The sequence below is a fragment of the Nerophis ophidion genome, linkage group LG05 (genome assembly GCF_033978795.1).
Source record: "Nerophis ophidion isolate RoL-2023_Sa linkage group LG05, RoL_Noph_v1.0, whole genome shotgun sequence".
NCBI classification, from domain to species: domain Eukaryota; kingdom Metazoa; phylum Chordata; class Actinopteri; order Syngnathiformes; family Syngnathidae; genus Nerophis; species Nerophis ophidion.
Genome location: NC_084615.1, coordinates 43,414,324 through 43,432,183, shown reverse-complemented (window position 1 = coordinate 43,432,183; position 17,860 = coordinate 43,414,324). Strand labels below are relative to the sequence as shown.

The window sequence follows — 17,860 nt, the reverse complement described above, 5'->3', positions numbered from 1 at the left end:
GCCCCCACCCCAGCAAACGACGGCATAAAACACAGCAGACACCACCACAGTGTCATAAAAGGTGCGCAGTAGTGACCCGCACACCCCGAACTTAGACCTTGGTCTCCTCAAGAGGTGTAGGCGACTTTGACCCCTCTTGTACACAGAATTGAAATTGTGAGTCTAGTCCAGTTTTTTGTTGCAGTGAACACCCAGGTATTTAAATGAGTTCACTATTTCTATATTTGATCCCTGGGGTTCACCGGTGTTGGTGGTGGAGCTGACCGCCGGAAGTCAATTACAAGCTGTTTTGTTTTACTGGTGTTCAAGTGCAGGTGATTATGTACACAGGAGTCAACGAAGCCTGAGATGACTTCTCTCTATTCTTGCTCGCTCCCCTCAGACACACATCCCACCACTGCAGAGTCATCTGAGAACTTCTGCAGATGGCAGCGGTTGGAGTCAATTCCTGAAGTCTTAGGTGTATGGTGTGAACAGGAAAGGTGAGAGTACCATCTCTTGGGGAGCCTTTGTTCTGTAAACTACCACATCTGAAGAACAGTCACATACTGCAGTCTGCCAATGAGGTAGTTAGTGATCCTTGTAATCAGGTGATGGTCCACTCCCGTCTCTTCCAGTTTCACCCACAGGAGTGACGGCTGGACGGTGTTAAAAGCACTGGAGAAGTCAAAGAACAAGACTCTTATCACACTTCCTGCAGTCTCTAGGTTGGTGAGGGCCCGATGCAGCAGGTACATGATGGCATCATCCACCCCCATGCTTTGACTGTAAGCAAACTGCAAGGGGTCCATTTCTGACACTGTGCGTGTAAGTGGCTGAGGATTATCCGCACAATGGTGTTCATGAGGTGGGAGGTCGGGGCGACAATTTAGAAATGGTTCAGCTCCTTGGGGTGTTTTGTTTTAGGGATTGGAACCACACATTAGGTATTCCAGAGTGTAGGGACTTTTTCCAGGCTGAGGCTCAGGTTCAAAATTTAAAGGACCACAAAAGTTCACTGGCCTGCACATTCCCTGAGTTGCCAGGAACTGATGCCATCTGGGCCTGTGGCCTTCCTGACCTTGTTTCCTCCCAACTCCCTCCTCACTTGATCCAGATTGATTGAGTGTTGGGTGGGTGATGGCTGAGTGAGGTGAATTGGGCTTGTGGGGGCTGACTGAGAGGAGTGTGTTAGGAAGGTGTTGACCATGCTGAAGTGTACATTGCTGGGGTAGGTGTAGAGTGATTTGATGTGGGTGTTATGGGGTGGCAGTGTGGCCAAAGTCAAACCTGTTGAATAAAACATTGAGTTTGTTGGCCCACTCTTGGTCGCCAGAAGCCTGGTGACCACTTCCACCTCTTCCATGACCGGAAATCTGTTTTAGGCTGGTCAACCCTGTTTTTGTTTGGAGTCCTTCTTACACCTCCTGATCTTATATGTAAGATCCCGCTGGACACTTCTCCACTCCTCCTTGATTCCAGAGGGGAAAGCCCTCTTCTTCTCATTTAGTAGGGCCTTCAGTTCAGTGGTGACCCAGGGTTTATTCTTGGGAAAACACCGGGCAAAGTGTTTCCCACACATAAGTTTATATATCCTGTGATGCACTCAGTCAAACAGTCGATGTCCTCTCCATGTGGACTGCAGAGTACATCCCTGTCTGTGGTGTCAAAACAGTCCCTCAACTGCTCAAATGCCTCCTCCGTCCACTGCATCATACTTCAGTGTTGTAATGTGGCAGAAGATGAACAAGGTTGTGATCGGAGCGTCCAAGAGGGCGCAGGGTGTGGCTGTGTATGCGTCCTTGACATTATCATACAGTAACTCCAAGTTTTTACCGTCCCTTGTGTGACTCTTCACATACTAAATGATGGGCAGGATGGTAGACAGAGTGGCATGATTAAAGTCACCAGAGATATGGAGAAGGGCTTGTGGGTGCTTTTGATTGCAGCTGTGACACCTTCTTCTGTACGCACACACATGCTGCAGTGGCGTCAGTCGAGGACAGAAGTTGGGGGGTCTGGGTGTAAACAGTTGTCACAATTACATGTGAAAACTCCCTGGGGATGTATTAAGGTCTAACGCTGACAACCAGTAGCTCAATGTCCTTGCTACATAGTTTTTCTTTAACAGTGATGTGATTAGGACGACACCACTTGTTATTGACAAAACGGCGTGGCGTGGCTCGCTTCGTAGAGCGGCCATGCCAGCAACTTGAGGATTCCTAGTTCGATCCCCATCTTCTGCCATTCTGGTCAAGTCTATTGTGTCCTTGAGCACTTTTCCCTTGCTCCTGATGGGTCGTGGTTAGGGCCTTGCATGGCTGCTCCCGCCATCAGTGTATAAATGGGTGAATGTGGAAATAGTGCTAAAGCGCTTTAAGAACCTTTAAGGTAGAAAAGTGCTATAAAAGCATGACCCATTTACCATTTAGAAACACTGTCAGCTCACTTCTTGTCTTCTTGCCGCTCTCAGCCAATGTCTGGTCAGCAAGAATGAGTGAGAATCCATCCAGGAAGACCGATGTGTCCGATATATGTTCAATCAACCAGGACTTAAATTCCTGCTGCTGACTTGTCAGCACCCTCAGTTCGCCCATTTTATTTGAGAGAACGAACGTTTCCCATGACAACCGATGGTAAACATGGTTTGAACTTCGGTTTCCTCTCTCAACGCCTAACGCCAGCCCTGCAGCTTCGTATTTTCCTCCGTATGTCCACTGGAATCTCTGGTTTCACCTTGTGGACTCCGGTGTGGGAGAGAGCTAGCGACTGTTCTGCTAAAAGGTTCCCCTGAAGCAGATTCAAAGGGTCTACAAAAAAGTAGCAGAAATTATGCAGAAATCACAAAAATACCACCCTTTGTTGTGCAGTCCCAAAGGGGTTTAAACAAAACGGTTCAAACACATGCAAACAATAGTGAAACATTAAAGAATACAGAGAATATCAAAGAGCACAGAGCAACTGCAAAAAGCAGCCACTTCAGCGGTGCCATCTTGAAAAGAAAAAATAAGTGATTAAGATTGGGTTGCACGCTTCTGGAGGTTTTCTACACACTGTGATAATGCACTCTCAGTCGTGAGGCGCGTGAGTTCGCCTTTTGAGTACTTTTGTTATTACTGAATGAATGGATGGCACCCTTTTTCACTTTTATTATGTACCTCTACATGCTAAATATCATGATAAAATATCTAAAATGATTTCCACTCAAATGCAGCTGAAATAGGCTCCAGCACCCCCCGTGACCCCAAAAAGGACAAGCGGTAGGAAATGGATGGATGGCATCACAGATCATTACTCCTATGTCCTTATTATCTGGCAAACCAGATGCGTATGAGGTGTCTTGTACGCCACACCAACAGTTATGCTGCGCTGCCACACTTCCATTACAGTGCATCCGAAAAGTATTCACAGTGTTTTACTTTTTTCCACAGCCTTATTCCAAAATTGAATGAAGTAGTTTTTGTCCTCAAAATGACACCCCATAATGACAATGTGAAAACATATATTTTTTAGAATTTTTTGCATATGTATTAAAGATAAAAAATAAGAAATTACATGAACATTATTATTCACAGCCTTTGCCACAAAGCTCAAAAGTCAGTTCAGGTGCATCTTGTTAATCCATGTGATGTTCCTACAGCTTAATTGGAGTCCACCTATGGTAAATTTGGTTGATTGGACACCATTTGGAAAGGCACACATCCATCTGGGTCCCACACTTGACAATGCATGGCAGTGTGGACAAACCAACAATGACGTTGAAGGAATTGTCCGTAGACCTCCAAGACAGGATTGTCTGGAGGCACAAACCTGGGGTACAGAAAAATATCTGCTGCCTTGAATGTCCCAATGAGTACTGTGCCTTCCATCACCCATAAATGAAAAAAGTTTAGAACCACCAGGACTCTTCCTAGAACTGCCTGGCCGTCTAAACTGAGTCATCGGGGGAGAAGGGCCTTAGTCAGGTAGGTGACCAATACCCCAATGGTCACTCTGTCAGAGGTACAGCATTCCTCTGTGGAGAACCCTCCAAATGGAGAAACTATCACTGCAGCAATCCACAAATCATGCCTTTCTGCTAGAGTGAACATTCCTTAGTAAAAAGCACAAAGCAGCCCACCTTGAGTTTCCCAAAGTACACCTGAAAGACTCTGGTTTGATGAGACAAAGATTGAACTCTTTGTCGAGAATGCCAGGCATCATGTTTGGAGAAAAACAGGCACCGCTCATCAGCAGGCCAATACCATACCTACAGTGAACCATGGTGGTGGCAGCATCATGCTGTGGAGATGTTTTTCAGCGGCAAGAACTGGGAGACTAGAAGGAAAGATTAAAGCAGCAAATACAGAGACACTCTTGTGGAAAACCTGCTCCAGAGCGCTCTTGAACTCTCTCTTCAACGATTCATCTTTCAGCAGGACAACAACCCTAAGCACACAGCCAAGATATCAAAATAATGGCTACAGGACAACTCTGTAAATGTCCTTGATTACCCCAGCCGGAGCCCGAATCCGATTAAACATCCTTGGAGAGATCTGATAATTGCTGTGCACTCACCCTTCCCATCCAACCTGATGGATCTTGACAGGTGCTGCAAAGAGGAATGGAGCGAAACTGTCCAAAGATAGGTGTGCCAAGCTTGTGGCATCATATTAAAAAACATTGAAAGCTGTAAATACTGTCAAAGGTGCATCAACAAAGCATTGAGGAATATCTGCGAATACTTATCTACATGTCTAAAAATAACGCCTCATTGTATGCGCAATTGCCCTAAAATAAGGGAAATGTGTCTGCGATTTTAAATATATTTTTGGGTAAATCCTTCAGTATATTGCCCTCAGAATGAGAAGGGATTCTTATCTGAACACTCTGCTTCAAGTTCAGCGGCTCGTCTCGCTGGGGCGAGTGTCCATCCATCCATCCATTTTCTACCGCCTATCTCAGCTACAATCGGGCGGAAGGCAGGGTACACCCTGGACAAGTTGCCACCTCATCGCAGGGCCAACACAGATAGACAGACAAGATTCACACTCACATTCACACACTAGGGCCAATTTAGTGTTGCCAATCAACCTATCCCCAGGTGCATGTCTTTGGAAGTGGGAGGAAGCCCAAGAAGGTACATTATCACAAAACACAAATGTTAAGTAGGCAGTTCTTACTTCTTCATAGAAGGCTGGAGGTCTGTGTGTTGACCTGGGCTGGTTAATATAACCAATAAAAAAGCATTTTAGCTTGTGGGTCTTATCTTAGATATATGTTTTATGGAATACAAACACACTACTAAAAATCAAAATGGCTGACTCGTGCAAACGTCAGCCATGTGTGGCGATATCTGCTAATGTAACTAGTTGGCATAAGTCAAAAGTGGGGCAAATCTCAAAACGCTCATTTTTATCGGGAAAAAATGAGTTTACAAATGGCTTGTAAAAGTAAGCATGCGCTAATTATTTTAAAACCTCTTCTCACAAGTTACCAAAGGCTTGCAGTAAAAATTTGAGTGTGATGTAAGCCCATCCATCCATCCATCTTCTACCGCTTATTCCCTTTGGGGTCGCAGAGGGCGCTGGCGCCTATCTCAGCTACAATTGGGCGTAAGGCGGGGTATACCCTGGACAAGTCGCCACCTCATCGCAGGGCCGAGTGTGATGTAAGCTTGGACCTTAAATCCTACTAAATAGCTCTTAATCTTCTTCCCTTTATGTGATTTCAAATTACCGGTATTGAAATCAGCCTCCTCTTTTTTGAAAATGATGAGAGGGGAAGTGTCATTCGTGACGTCACGAGTTTGACCAGGCGGTAATACGAAGCATGCGCTAATTATTTTCCGAAACGAGTTCGACCCGGCAGTAATTCAGGGCACCCGCATACTATATGCCCTGAAGCAATTCAAGGAAATACGGTATTTTTATATCTTTTCTTCCCCAAATAGTTCAAGAAAGACCACTACAAATGAGCAATATTTTGCACTGTTATACAATTTAATAAATCAGAAACTGATGACATAGTGCTGTACTTTACTTCTTTATATCTTTGTATTCAACCAAAAATGCTTTGCTCTGATTAGGGGGTACTTGAATTAAAAAAATGTTCACAGGGGGTACATCACTGAAAAAAGGTTGAGAACCACTGCTTTAAGGAGTGCAACAGCTGGACACTTTTTTTTAGCAACACTAGCTTAGCTAAATTAGCTACATGCTAATGTTACATTTTAATGCCAGGTTAGCCTATTTGCTGAAGAAAAAGACCATCAAACTTACAGCTACAGCTGTGTAGCTGACTGATGGATAGTTGGCGGAGCCCCAGGCCATATTTTCATACATGTGGCCAAGCCTGTCACAGGAAAACTATACCTTCATGGGTTGAGCTAGAACCTATAATTGCTCCTACAACTACAAATAAGAGCGACCAACTCCATGTTTCCTCGTTTTTTCCCTTCCTGTACGTTGAGTGGCCATGTACCGAAATACTGTGGTCATGCACAGTGTATTTGTGCAAGGCATGTATCACATAAGTCATCAGATGATGCAGCAGCCCCGATTAAGACAGCGCTGCGTGTTCCTCCATGTTTAAGATGATTGATCAGCGATGAGCAGATGATGAGGCTGTTATCTATCGAGATGATTAATCTGGTCTTAGCGATAGAGGAAGCAGGATGTGTGCATCAGGATGAGCATTTAGTACCATAATGATGTGTTTGAGACCAAAATGAGATACCACTCATGTCTGCGGCGAATGGCGGAGTTCCCCTTCAAAAATTGTGCAATGTGGGGACCACCCTCTCTGAATGACATGCAGACCTGAAGGGAAATCTCAGGCACATGCACTGCTACTATAAAGTTGTCTTTGGTTGTTCCTAAAGAGCTCCACGTCTTTTTCAAACTTCCTCATCCCTGAAATCTCACTTTTGTACTTCTTCATCAATCAACCCCCCACGCCTCCCTTCCTCCGCCTCTTGTCTCTGCTGCACACTTCCTTCCATGAATCAAATCCACGTCTCATTCTCATGTTATCTCCCCTCCTCCCTCCAGCTCGTCTTCCTCTCTCGCTACTGATGAATGGCGTGCAACGTTACCGTCACCTTTGCCTGCACTTCCCTTTTCCTCGCCAATTTTAAGCACTCTCGCTGTTGTTTACGTTGTTGAGTCATGGTTTCACTTATCCAACTTTAATTCCTTTGTGGGACGCCAAATCGGCTCGTGTTCTATGCAGTAAACACCGCCCGCCTTGTCAGGGAACCTCAAAACATGTATCTTGTTATGAAAGGTGTTGAATTCCTGCAGTAAGAATGACAACAATAAGTGTTTCATAAAATTATTTAAGTGTATTGATTCAACAAAGTTTGTTACGTTCTTTATCAAAGTGCTGGCACGCAGCCGCAACTTTCTTTGGTCCTATACTGGATTATTTTGCAGTCGACACATACTAAAAATAAATCTCAAAAGACTGAGTCAGTAACTGGGAGATTCTTTGTTTGGGCACTCCATTCCACAGAATGATAGTTAGCTCGTTTGTTACTCGCAATATTTGGCCGTCGGTTAACTGAGATAGTATACAAAAAGTGGGGCTAAAGCCTAGTGTATACTCTCGCGTCACATAACTTGCGTAGGCGACAACATCTTTACCCCTCGCCCTGCGTACCTTTCCGTAAGGCTAACCTGCACCTCCCAAAATAGGTTTCGGAGAGTTGTCATCATACTTGCCAACCTTGAAACCTCCGAATTCGGGAGATGGGGGCGGAGGATTTGGTGGTAGCGGGGGTGTATATTGTAGCGTCCCGGAAGAGTTAGTGCTGCAAGGGCGTCCAGGTATTTGTTCTATTGTGTTTATGTTGTGTTATGGTGCGGATGTTCTCCCGAAATGTGTTTGTCATTCTTGTTTGGTGTGGGTTCACAGTGTGGTGCATATTTGTTAAAGTGTTAAAGTTGTTTATACACCCACCCTCAGTGTGACCTGTATGGCTGTTGACCAAGTATGCGTTGCATTTATACTTACGTGTGTTTGTTAAAGCTGCATGTACTGTGTGACTGGGCCGACACGCTGTATGTACGGAGTTAAAACGGATGGGCGATAGGTTTTAGAGGACGCTAAAAGCACTGTCTTTAAGGCATGCCCCCAATATCATTTTTCGGGTGGCAATCGGGAGAAATTCGGGAGAATGGATGCCCCGGGAGATTTTCCGGAGGGGCACTGGAATTCGGGAGTCTCCCGGAAAAATCGTGAGGGTTGGCAAGTATGGTTGTCATTGGTCAGTTTTTGCCAAAGAGGGTCCCTTAACACAGGCTAGCACAAAATGTTGTATGAAATAAAACAATAGTGATTAAATACTTGAATGAAAACTGATATTGTGTACTTAATATCTCAGTGCGGTCTACAAATAATTACTGAATGTGTCGTTTCTCAGCTTATCGTGTTGTTGTTGCATCCAGAAATTCACAAAATGTATTGCCAATCTTGTGCTAACAACAGGTTCAATTCCGACACAAATTATTTTTCATGAATCGTATCCTTCAAATATGAATATAATTTATTATGTTACACTGTTATTATCATGCTACTTACCTCGTGTAAAGATTTTTACACAAATTATTAAGTAACGGTATAGTGGGGAAAGAGACGGCACGAAGGCAGGGATGTTGTTTAGCTTGCAGCGTTATTAATATACAAGAATGATATGTGTGGTTAATCTAAACATACATGGTGTGACAATGTGAAGCGATTATATGTAGCATGCTACGGGGTGGTTTTGAAGGCGTGTGTTGAGAAAGGGCAAGGCAGGCTCGGAGGTCAGAGACTGGAGCAAGATGTTGTTGTCTGGAGGCAGGCGTGAGGTCAAGATCCGGGAAGGCAGCAGGTAGTCCAGAGGGGATCCGGGAAGACGAGACACGCTGCTCAAAACTAGGAAATCACAAGGGGCTGCTGGATGACGACACAGGACAAGACACGATGAACACAAAGGAGGGGAAACACAAAGAACGAGGAAGCACATTGGCAAGGAAGCTAGAGACGTGTAAGGCTTATGGTACTGGTACAAGTAGCTACGTTCTGGCACTGGAACGCAGAACAAGCTGGCTTAAGAAGGCAGGAGAGATCTCATCAGCACCAGGTGTGTTGATTGTTGAGTGAGCCTAGCTGCAGGAAAAGAACGCCAATTGGCGTGTCCCGTGGCGCACTCAGCGGAGCGCATAGCAGAGTGAGAGGCAGCAGGTGTTTGAACCCAAACAAGTTATTGAGGTTTTTCACAATAAAATCAGTAAAAATTAACTTTTTAACAAATTTACTTACTTCCATATATGAAAATCTTCAAAATCGACATTCAATCTTTCTTTTTTAAATGCGTAACACTGACCAGATTGATTTCTGAGTTAATGATTTATGAAATTGAACAAACATTTAACTAATCAGTATAATAATATTTTAGTTGACTACTCAATATACTTTATTTTCTTTGTAAACACCGAGGGTGTCGGGTGTGACAGCACATGTTTCGGTAGTGACCGATATTTTGTTTGCAAGGTTGTATCATATTCCTTCGACCTCATTGCTTAATATTCACTTATAACATGCTTGATGATGGAAATACTGCAAAAATATATGTTTTGTGGTCAATGAAATTATTTATTTTTGGAGAAAATTGAATATCAGTTAAAAATAATTACCGCTTAGTTGCAGTATTCAGTGACAGCACGGTCGGACAGGGTTTAGCGCTCGTGCCTCACAGAGAAAAGGTCCTAGGTTCCATTCTTGAGCTCGGGTCTTTTTATGTGGAGTTTGCATGTTTTTCCCTTAACTGTGTGGGTTCTCTCCGGGCATTCCGGCTTCCTCCCACCTCCAAAGACATGCACCTGGGGATAGGCTGATTATCAACACTAAATTTACCCTAGTGTGTGAATGTAAAAGTGTAAATGTTGTCTGTCTATCTGTGTTGGCCCTGCGGTGAGGTGGCGACTTGTCCAGAATGTACCCTGGCTTACGCCTGGGTGCAGCTGGGATAGGCTCCCAAGAGGGACAAAGGAGTTGAAAATGAATGTAGTCAGTATTCGGAGAGGAAGAAAACACTTCCTATTACTGTTAGGCTTCTGAACCCGAAGTTGCATTACTTTGGCTCCATTCACACCGGACACCAAATCAGATTGGATAATTTTTGCCAGTCTAAACGCTCCAAAGTGCTTCCAATCGAATTTTTCATCTCTTATTTGTCCAGATCAGGAGGTAGTCCGAATTCATTTGGAATCTGATCTTTTCAAATGTGGTTGCAGTTTAAACGGCAATGAAACCTGTTGACATTTACGTCATCTTTGGTCGAGCTACGTCATCTGTGTGTGCAGCACAATCACTTTCCTTTTCGTAATTATTTTCTTCCTCTTCCTTCAGTTGTTTTCCATCATCTGACTACTTCCTCTAAACAACAGCCACAGCACATACCCATCAAACGGCTGATCTGTAGCCTCCATTTTTTGTCCTATATTAGTGACTTCCTTGTTCCTTTAAAGGCCTACTGAAATGAGATTTTCTTATTTAAACGGGGATAGCAGGTCCATTCTATGTGTCATACTTGATCATTTCGCGATATTGCCATATTTTTGCTGAAAGGATTTAGTAGAGAACATCCACGATAAAGTTTGCAACTTTCGGTGCTAAGAGAACAGCCCTGCCTCTACCGGAAGTCGCAGACGACGACGTCGCAAGTGTGGGGGTTCCTCACATATTCACATTGTTTATAATGGGAGCCTCCAACAAAAAGTGCTATTCGGACCGAGGAAACGACAATTTCCTCATTATTTTGAGCGAGGATGACAGATTCGTGTTTGAGGATATTGATAGCGACGGACTAAAAAAAAAAAAAATAAAAAAAAAACGCGATTGCATTGGGACATATTCCGATGTTTTTTGACACATTTAGTAGGATAATTCTGGGAAATCCCTTATCTTTCTATTGTGTTGCTAGTGTTTTAGTGAGTTAAATAGTACCTGATAGTCGGAGGTGTACGTCCACCGGTGTCTTGACGCCAGTGTCTCAGGGGAGTCGACGGCAGCTATGGACGGGGCAAGCTCAGCTTTTCTCCGGTAAGAAGCGACTTTTTAACCACAATTTTCTCACCGAAACCTGCTGGTTGACATTCCGTCGTGTTTCTTGTTCGCTTGACCGCGCTCTGTTCCATAGTAAATTTTAACCTCCAGGAATTTTAAACAAGGAATCACGGTGTGTTTGTGTGGATAAAGGCTAAAGCTTCCCAACTCCATCTTTCTACTTTGACTTCTCCAATATTAATTGAACAAATTGCAAAAGAATCAGCAACACAGTTCTCCAAAATACTGTATAATTAAGTCGTTAAAGCAGACGACATTTAGCTGTGTATGTGCGTAGCGCTCATACTTCCTAAAAACCCGTGACGTCTTGCGTACACGTCATCATTACACGACGTTTTCAAGACGAAACTCCCGGGAAATTTAAAATTGCAATTTAGTAAACTAAAAAGGCCGTATTGGCATGTGTTGCAATGTTAATATTTCATCATTGATATATAAACTATCAGACTGCGTGGTGGGTAGTAGTGGGTTTCAGTAGGCCTTTAAAGAATTCAGTCATTTTTTGATTGATTGAATGATTGAAACTTTTATTAACTTTTATTATCAAGTTCCTTTGTTTTCACATTATCGAATTGAGCATGTGACATCAAAGCCACATTGGTGCCTGTGCGGGTTTATATTGGAGTCTGATAAAGATCATGTTACTTCTAATTTAAACAGTCAACTATAAAAAAAATCAGATATTGAAAAAATCAGATTTGGTCCACTTGTGTAAGTGTAGTCTTCCTTTGCTTCCTGGCCAATTAATCGTTGATGACATCAAACTTTCCCCTTTCCTTTCTTTTTTTATTTCTTCCTTCTTTAAATGTTATTGGTATTTAACTGGATCAGCCTTCAGTCATTCTCGGTATTCTCTCAACCTTTCTTTTCCACTTTTTTTTGTGTGGTTTTGGCAGGGGCGTCGCCAGACAGATTTCACTGAGGCACGTGCCCCAGTGTTGATCTGCAGTGCCCCAGTAAAAATTTCACCAATAAAAAAAAAAACGCTTTAGAGTTTTAAGTCTACATAACATAGACAACAGCGCACATACTACTTAGTATGGTAATTGATTGCTACTGTATTCACTCCACGAAACAATGAGCACATGGCTAATTAATATGGTAATTTATTCACGTGTGGATCGAGACTTCGATTGAGAGAGAGAGAGAGAGAGAGAGAGTGAGAGAGAGAGGATGAGAATCACTGCGTGAGGTAGGTAACGTTAGCCAACAACAATTTGTTAATTACATTATTTTGATTTTGCTTTGACTCAAACTGTAACTCCTAGATGGATTTAAGAAAGTTATTCGCCCGCAGCAGAGAAGAAGCAGCAGGAATGAGAGATGTAAGTGAAGTCCTAGCTAGCTAGGCAACATCATTGTCTTAAGTTCATGCTAAGTTAGCTAACGTTCTTCCTTGTATCAAGACAAACATATTCATTTGCTGTACGAGCTGTCGGGGGAATTTCCAATGAACACGAAACATAATGTTGGTTATTGTCTGCTGGTTCTGCATCAATGATGATTTGGAGTAAGCGTGTGTGAGTTGAGTGCTTCTCAAATGGTTTATCTTCAGGAAGAAAAACATTTTTCCATACAATCAAGTCGTGAGCCAAACTATTAAATCATTCAAGTTTATTTCACAGAAAAATAGCACAGTAGACTTGTCTTGTTCATCGGTGTGACTTTGACTAAAATAATCTTGTTTTGTCACCAGAAAAACGGCTACGCTACAGCTAAAGCATCTGGTTTTGTTTCCAGAAAAAAATAGTAACATTTCTGTATTTGTTCCCCCATTTAGATTTTTAAAAAATATATTTCCATGTCTGTCCTGAGTCTTTCTCCAACTTGTTAGTCGGTTTGCCTTTTGCTAAAATACTCACTAATAGTCACTAGAAAAATGGCTAAAAATATCTGGTTTTGTTGCCACTATTAGATTTTTTTCTCCCTAAACTTTTTTTTTTCCATGCACATATCTGACTGCGACTCACTGAAAATGACACACAATCCACTTTTATGTCACGAGCCAGCAGTTGGGAACCACTGGTCAACTGTATAACAGTTACTGTAATATTTCTATGTCTGTCCAGAGTGATTGACCACTTTGCAGAAATTAAAACGAGAGGTTACAGTTTACTTCTCAGAAAATGATTCCCTGAACAGACACACAACAGTTGTTCATTTATTCTACTACTGTGGCTTTATTGTTTTGTGTATATTTTATAGTTTTGTGTATCTGAAATAGGATTAGCCACATTGCCATAATTGGAAATTAAATAATATAAAAGAACCCAGAGATGTACGGGTGCTTTATTTTTTGTTTTACTTTTGTAGATGTTAAATTTGCAGATTATTACTGCAATATATATTTCAAAAAGATTCATTGCTCTTCCTTTTTGCTTTTACCAGTAGCAGTTTAGAAGTCTGGTGTAAAAAAGTGCACAAGTAGGTCAAATGCATTAGTTAATTTCAGGTGGTTAATCAAAGATCCATACAACATAATCTGATATGATTTCATAGATTAAAGCACTATTTATGTATTTTTTATGATAAATAAGTGCTAAAAATGTTTTTACTTGCGCGCTTTGCACGCTCACATGAATTATTTTGTGCCCCAGGTGTGCCCAAGTACAGTATTAGGTATAGTGACACCCCTGGGTTTTGGTATGTTGGTGTCTTGATTCTTTCTCTCTGAACTGTACAATTACAGATATAAACCAGGAGTACATTAAAAACATTTTATTTGCTTTAAATAGATTATTGAAGCATTGGTTCTTGAAAAGAATGAATTATTTTTTGACTTGTGAACATCCATCCATCCATTTTTTACCGCTTATTCCCCTTGAGGTCGAGGGGGCGCTGGTGCCTATCTCAGCTGCAGGGCGGGGTACACCCAGGACAAGTCGCCACCTCACCGCAGGGCCAACACTATAGACAGACAACATTCACACTACTTTGTGAACATAATTATTTCAAAATGCTAGGATTAAACTACTTTCCATTTCATTTTGTCACTACGTTCCCAGACATATCACCACCGAAACAGTATCATATGCTTCGGGTGTTACTCTTTTGGGTTTAACAATTCTAGCTCTTTTTGACCATAACTAAATAATGCTGTCAAGCATATGGCTAGCAAACCCGTATTGTAAAGAGTTGTACACTCATAAAATCATAATATGTTGCATAAAAGCTGAAAAAGTTGATATAATTCAAGAGAATATGTGTTTGGTTGTGACAGTTTTTAAAGATACACACTGATTTTCAGACTTTGGAACACATTTATTTAAAAACAATAGGATTAAGTTGCTTACCATGCAGCAATGAGGGGCAGAAAGGTAATGCCACTTCCTGGTCAAAAATGTAGGGGTGTGACCTAAAGTTAGGATGGGCCATGCCTCAAAAACTGTTTTGGTAGTGACATCAAAACTAGGGACAGGATTTTTTTAATTAAACAATTAAACCTACAATTAATATTTCTTTCAACCTCTGTTTAAACATAATTATGGAGATATTTGAAATGATACCATTGAAATAAATCTCAAAAGTATTTTAAGCGTTTTTTTCCCCCAAATTGAAATTTAAGAGTAATGATGGGGGACAGCTACTTCTCAATTGAAAAAATCCCTTTAAAAGAGGATTTTGTAATGATCTATCTTATCACTATCTCAATTAATGCTCTGGATTTAAACAAATCATAATATAAAGTAAGTAAAATGCACGTTTTAATACTTAACTGTTTAATTATACCCTTTTTTCCGTTAGGGACAGCACTTTGCTTTAATTGGGTAAAATGCCTCATACATGTGTTTGTGTGTGTGTGTGTGTGTGTGTGTGTGTGTGTGTGTGTGTGTGTGTGTGTGTGTGTGTGTGTGTGTGTGTGTGTGTGTGTGAGTGTGTGTGTGTGTGTGTGTGTGTGTGTAAATATATATATATACATATATATTCATATATTCATATATGTATGGATATTTTTATATATATATATATATATATATATACATATATATAAATATATATATATAAATATATATATATATATATATATATGAATATATATGTATATATATATATTTATATATATATATATATATATATATATATATATATATATATCCATCCATCCATTTTCTACCATTTATTCCTTTTGGGGTATGTGTATGTGTGTATATATATATATATATATATATATATATATATATATATATATATATATATATATATATGTGTGTATATATATATATAAATTGTTCAACAGTCCAGGGTCTTGTTATATTTTAAGCTTCATATTGCGCCACAGAGTTTCGATGGGAGACAAGTCTGGACTGAGGCTGGCCAGGAAAGTATCCGCACTCTTTTACTACGAAGCCACGCTGTTGTAACACGTGATTTGTCATTGTTTTCCTGAAATAAGCAGGGGCGTCCATGATAACGTTGCTTGGATGACAACATATGTTGCTCCAAAACCTGTATGGACCATTCAGCATTAATGGTGCCTTCACAGATGTGTAAGTTACCCATGCCTTGGGCACTAACACACCCCCATACCATCACAGATGCTGGCTTTTGAACTTTGCGCCTATAACAATCCGGATGGTTATTTTTGTCTTTGTTCCGGAGGACACCACGTCCACAGTTTCCTAATACAATTTTAAATATGGACTCGTCAGACCACAGACCACTTTTCCACTTTGCATCAGTCCATCTTAGTTGAGCTCGGGCCCAGCGAAGCCAGTGGTGTTCCTGGGTGTTGTTGATAAATGGCTTTGGCTTTGCATAGTAGAGTTTTAACTTGCTCTTACAGATGTAGCGACTAACTGTAGTTACTGACAGTGGTTTTATGAAGTGTTCCTGAGCCCATGTGGTGATATCCTTTACACACTGATGTCGGTTTTTGATGCAGTACCGCTTGAGTGATCAAAGGTCCGTAATATCATCGCTTACGTGGAGTGATTTTTCCAGATTCTCTGAACTTTTTGATGATTTTACGGACCGTAGATGGTAAAATCCCTAAATTCCTTGCAATAGCTCGTTGAGAAATGTAGTTCTAAAACTGTTCGACAATTTGCTTACAAAGTGGTGACCCTCACCCATCCTTGTTTGTGAATTACTTAGCATTTCATGGAAGCTGCTTTTATACCCAATCATGGCACTCACCTGTTCCCAATTAGCCTGTTCACCTGTGGGATGTGCCAAATAAGTGTTTGATGAGCATTCCTCAACTTAATCAGTATTTATTGCCACCTTTCCCAAATTCTTTGTCACTTGTTGCTGGCATCAAATTCTAAAGTTAAAAATTATTTGCAAAAAACATGTTTATCAGTTTTAACATCAAATATGTTGTCTTTTGTAGCATATTCAACTGAATATGCTACACAAATGAAAATGATTTGCAAATCATTATATTCTATTTATATTTACATCTAACACAATTTCCCAACTTATATGGAAACAGGGTTTGTATATATGATGTTATACAAAATAAAAACAAATCTGTTTGCATTTTAAAGTTACCTATTAATGAATTTGTGCATTTACCTAAAACCACAATTGAAGCACTGAGTGAAGACAATCCTCTCATTTTTAATCTCCTTCCGTACAGTAAATGAGTCTCGCTTTGATCAAACCCCTCGTCTTTTGTCTTGCCACCGGCTGTGTTGGCATGGAAACGGCAGCAGAGCAAGCATGGAACACTGGTCGATCAGCAAATGGGTCACATGGAGGGGAGGAAATCCAGCACAACACAGGCATACTCAAAACTTTTGTGGAAGAACCCTCCCCGACATACACACAGACACACACACACGCACACACAAAAACACATTAAGTGTGGCGTTACTTGCGGCGTTGAGCAAAGAAAACCCCTGACCTATTTCACCACCACTACAAAGAAAAGAGCTCTTTTTATTTTCATGTTGCAACATATACTGTTAAACTATAAGCCGTGCTCGTCTGTTGCAATATGCTGCCTTTGAAGTCACCACAATGTGTCAGGCTGATGTATGCGCGCACAACGCAACATTAAGTCCTTTTCTATTCTTTACCAAAGATCATCATTCTCGCTTTTCATTGAGGTAACAGTATGTTTATTATTGTGGCTGTATTTTTCAGTCGCATATGATGGCGTTGCATCACACTGAGCGCTGTTTCTAATATTTCGGTGACCTGATTTGGCTACATGAGAGAGATAGAATATAAGAAACAGCTCTCAGCGTGAAACAACAACATGCTTTGGATGAGTACACTTCATGGATTCAAATATTTTTGTATTGATGCTCAATTCACTGGGAATTTGAAGAAAATCTAAACAAAAAAAAAAAAGTAATTTGCAACGTTTGCAAAAGTTAAATCCTGGACCCATACCAAACAGGACTTGGTAGAAATAGCTCAAGTAGTGTTTTGTGTTTTCCTTTTAACCATCAAACAAACCACTTCTACTTTAGCATTCCATGTTGTTGAACTGTGTTGTCATTCCATATCTCTCACGCAAAAGACTCATAATCAATGTAGGTGGAGCCGATGATTTTGAAGAAGTGCATTACCAGAGTTCATATTCTGCCATTTGATTGTCAAACACATTTATTAAGAATACAAATTAATCTGATTGATTGGTGCTGTTCATTTAATCTAAACTAATTTGCAATCTGAAAAATAATCTTTAATTTTTAAAATCATAGGTGCACCATAAATATCGAAAAGATAATTAGTGGGCTGATACGAGAAATTATGACGGCATATCGATAAATCCGATAACACTATAAAATAGCTCAGATATAAAACAAAACAAAATAAATACACTCCAATGAGGCGG

General features: G+C 40.9%; 1 long non-coding RNA gene across 4 annotated transcripts in view; it reads left to right on the top strand.

The window, feature by feature from the left end:
* Positions 1-17,860, top strand: part of LOC133553143 (uncharacterized) — a 183,733-nt gene that overhangs the window by 60,606 nt on the left and 105,267 nt on the right. For 2 of the 4 annotated variants that reach the window (XR_009806860.1, XR_009806862.1), the window contains 2 exons: positions 383-482; positions 618-731. The exons of 1 other annotated variant lie outside the window; for it this stretch is intronic. This is a non-coding gene — a long non-coding RNA (uncharacterized LOC133553143). The remainder of the gene's footprint in view (positions 1-382; positions 483-617; positions 732-17,860) is intronic. One more of the 4 variants, XR_009806864.1, reaches the window with a different exon arrangement.